This window comes from Elephantulus edwardii, unplaced genomic scaffold, assembly GCF_000299155.1.
Source record: "Elephantulus edwardii isolate Elephantulus edwardi_28Jun2011 unplaced genomic scaffold, EleEdw1.0 scaffold00338, whole genome shotgun sequence".
NCBI classification, from domain to species: Eukaryota; Metazoa; Chordata; class Mammalia; order Macroscelidea; family Macroscelididae; genus Elephantulus; species Elephantulus edwardii.
In genome coordinates, this window is record NW_006400088.1 from 2,162,396 (window position 1) to 2,166,634 (window position 4,239).

A 4,239-nucleotide genomic window follows, 5' to 3' on the forward strand; every position below is an offset into this window, starting at 1 on the left:
ATCGATCTTTTCCAGTCAGTGGGCCAGCTGGCTGTTCTCCAGATTTCTTCTCCATGAGCAATCTATAACATTACCAATACTCCCCAGAACCTGAAAGTGGATCTTTTTAGCATATATTTTTCTTCTTCTTCTCTTTAAAGTAAGAAGGCTTTTCTCCCAAACTTTTGTCATTGTTAATGAAAGAAACATGAGATAAAGTCCACCGGTTCTAAAATAATTTAAAAGAGCATCTCTGGTCAAACTGAGCTCTGCAAAGTTATCCAACTTTTAGGTATCTTTCACTCTATTGCTTCTAGGAAAGCCTGAAATTATTTGCTAATCAACTGATTGGTAAGGATTTTCCCAAAGGTCTGTAGGGAGGAGCAATCACCACCCTTGGGATTTCTAGGCATGATTACTAACCAGACATGCTCCAAGTTAAGTGTTCTCCAAAGTTAAAAACGGAAAAGTACCCTCAACTCCTTCAAATGGTTTTTCCAGACTTGGACTCTCCAAACTGACTGGGAAATAAGAGAAACCAAACAAGCTTGGCAGACTCACAAACTCATTACCACTGAGACACAACCAGTCAACCATCTTTCTCCTTCTGAGTCAACTGGTGAATTTGAAGCACCAGAGAGATGCCAACTTTGGGTTGGAGTGCAACTCCCTAAGGACTACAACTGTTGCTGTTCCTAACCCTGTCCTATCTTTTGCTATCCTCATCATCTCTGACACACTAGAACCTACTTTAACAGTCTCTGTGACAATTCATCACGTTGAGGGTCTGCACCTCTTTCACTGCCCTTCCACATTTCCAAGCATGATGTCCTTTTCCAAGGACTGGTTTCTCCTAACAACATGCCCGAAGTATGTGAGATGAATTTTCATTATCCTTACTGGTAAGAGAGCACCCTGGCTGCACCTTTCCTAAGACATCTTTGTTTGCCTTTTTGGAATAGTCAGTGCTCTTCTCCAATAGCACAACTCTATGGTGCTGATTCTTCTTTTGTCATCCTTAGTCATTGTACAATTTTTAGATACATAACAAGCAATTGAGAAGACAACATCTTAAGGTGCACCTTAGTATTCAAATTGACATCATTGTTCTTCAGCACTTTGGAAAGATCCCTGGAGGCAGACATTCCCAAAGCAATTCATCATTTGAGTTCCTGACTGCTGGTGCCAAGAGTGTTGATTGTGGATCCAAGTAAAATGAAATAATTGACAGTTTCTATCCCTTCTCCATCTATCATGATGTTGTCTATAGGCTGAATGGTAAGGATTTTGTTTTATTGATGCTTAAGATAAAACCCATATTGAAGATTGTAGTCTTTGATCCTTTGCACCAAGTATTTCAAGTCCTCCTTACTTTTAGCAAGCAAAATTATGTCACCTGTATAACACATGCTGTTGATGAATTTTCCTCCAATCCTGATACCACATTCTATTTCTTATGGTCCAGCTTCTCTAATGCTTTGTTTAGCATATAGGTTGGGTGGTGGTGGTGGTGGTGGTGGTGTTAGGTGCTGTTGAGTCAAGTATAATCCATATTGACCCTATGAACAACAGATCTGAACCCTGTTATATCCTATGCCATTCTCACATTCTCTGATATATTTGAGCTCTTTGATGCAGTTAGTTTGTCAGTCCATCTGGTTAAGGGTCTTTTTTTTTCTTCTTTTTTTTGCAAACCCTCTATATTTCCAAAGCATGAAGTACCTCTCAAAGGAATAGCCTCTCTTGGCAACATGCCCAAAGTATATGAGACAAACCCCTATCATCTTTGCCTCCAAGGAACACTCTGGTTGGAGCTTCTCCAAGACAGATCGGGGTGTTTGGGTGTTGTGTTTTGGGTGGGTTTTTTTTTTCTTTAGACAGTCCATAGGAATTCAGGACTCTTTTCCAGAACCATGGTTAAAAGGCACCAATTGTTCTGTTATCCATATTTATTCTATATCTTTCAGGTGCATAGCATGTGATTTAAAAGACCATGGTCTGAATGAGGCACGCTTTAGTCCTCAAACTGAGATCATTGTTCTTCAAAAATTTGTAGCAATCTCTAACTGCAGATTTTCCCAATGCAGTATGGCTCTCGATTTTCCATCTATTGATACAATGGATCCAAAAAAGATGAAGTCATTGACAGTTTCAATCTTTTCTCTATCATGATGTTGTCCAGTGGTGAGAGTTTTTGTTTTCTTGACATTGAGATGCAATTCATATTGAAGGCTTTATTCTTGCATCTTTTATAGCAAGTGCTTCAAGTTTTCCTTACTTTCAGCAAAGTTGTCTCATCTACATAACATAGGTTATTGTTGAGTCTTCCTTGGATCATAATACCACATTCTTCTTCATAAATCACAGGCTCTGCAATCAATTGGGTGTTGCTATAAGCTCTAGGAAAAAATATGGTTAAGAAATAGTTGTTATAAAAAAATTCCTGGGTTGTTGTTTTTTGTGGTTTTTTTTTATTAGACCCTGTTGATTTTTGTTTGTATAACTTACTTTCTCAATGCCTGCTTAGTCAAGTGGACTTGCTAGTTGAACGTCTGATGTGGATCGATAGTTCTTAGATTTTAGTGAGCAAGAAAGTAATTTCGAGATTTTTTAAATATATAAAATGATTTCAGAGACTCGGACTCAGTAGAACTACAAACATAGCCAATAAACTACTTTTTTTATGTTGTTTTTCTGTTATGTTCTGTAGAGTTGCCTGTGACTCATACTAAACCTATGTACAGCTCTGAAGCCTGCCCTGTCCTAAGCCAGTCTCACTGACTCTAACACATGCACCCTCATTGCTTCAGTTACTGTGTCAGTCCATCTCATCTAGGGTCTTCCTCTTCTGTGCTGTCCCTCCACCCATCTGAGAATGATATCCTTTTCTAAGGATTGGTCCCTCCTGGCTCCATGCCCAAAGTATGTGAAACAGAGCTTCAAATTTCAAGCCTGCAAAGGTGAAACTTGTTATCACCCTTTCCAAGACAGACCTGTTTGTTTTCTTGGCAGTCAGTGGTATGTTCAAGACTACTCCAGCACCACAACTCAAAGGCATCAAATCTTCTGTCATCTTTAGTCATCCTTCAGCTCAGCTCTTGATGTATAGCAAATAAATGCAAAGACCATGGCCTGGATCAGGTGCACATTAGTCTGCTGCCCCGGTTGTGCTAAGAAATCTGGAAGACAACTACCTGGCCAACTGACCTGAAGAGATCCATATTTATTCCCATTCAAAAAAAAAAAAGGTGACTAAAGTGTGAAAATTATCAAACAATATCACTGACCGATACCACACACAAGCAAAACTCTGCTGAAGATTATCCAGAAATGACTGGAATAATACTTTGACAGAAAACTACTAAAAATATAAGCTGGGTTTAGAAGAGGTCATGGCACTAGAGCCATTAATGCCAATGTTAGATGGATCTTGGTAGAAAACAAAGAATACCAGAGGGATATATATCTGTGTTTCATTGACTACACAAAAGCATTTGACTGTGTAGATCACAACAAATTGTGGCTAACCTTGAGGAGAATGGGGATCCCAGAACACTTGATTATGCTCATATGAAACGTATACTCAGACTATGAACAGAGCAAGGAAACACTGCATGATTCAAAATCAGGAAAGGAGTATGTCAGGAACGCATCCTATCTCCTCCATACCTTTTCAACATATATGCAGAACAGATAATTTGGGAGGCTGGGCTTTTTGAAAAGGAATACGGCATCAGAATTGAAGGAAGACTCATCAACAACCTATGTTATGCAAATGACACAATTTTGCTCCTGAAACTGAGGAGAGAACCTGAAATGCTTGCTGCAGAAAGTCAAGGACTGTTGTCTTCAACAGAGATTGAAGCTCAACATGAAGAAGACAAAGATTCTGACCACTGGGCCACTTGACAGCACCATGACAGATGGAGAAGAGATTGAGGTTGTTAACAATTACAGCTTTCTTGGCTCCACAATCAACACTCTTGACATCATCAGTCAGGAAATCAAAAGACAAATTACACTGGAAAAAAATATGCTGCTGTCAGAGACCCCTCCAGAGTATGATTTTTGATATAGATTATTTATAATGAAGACAGAACTGATCAACGACCATACTTTGAAAAAAACTATTATACATATGAATATTTTGGCAGATGCATTAAAAAGTCTCCTGGTCAACAAGCTAGTTTGTTTGTCATATATATATATATACACACACATATATATATATACACATATATATACACACACATATATACA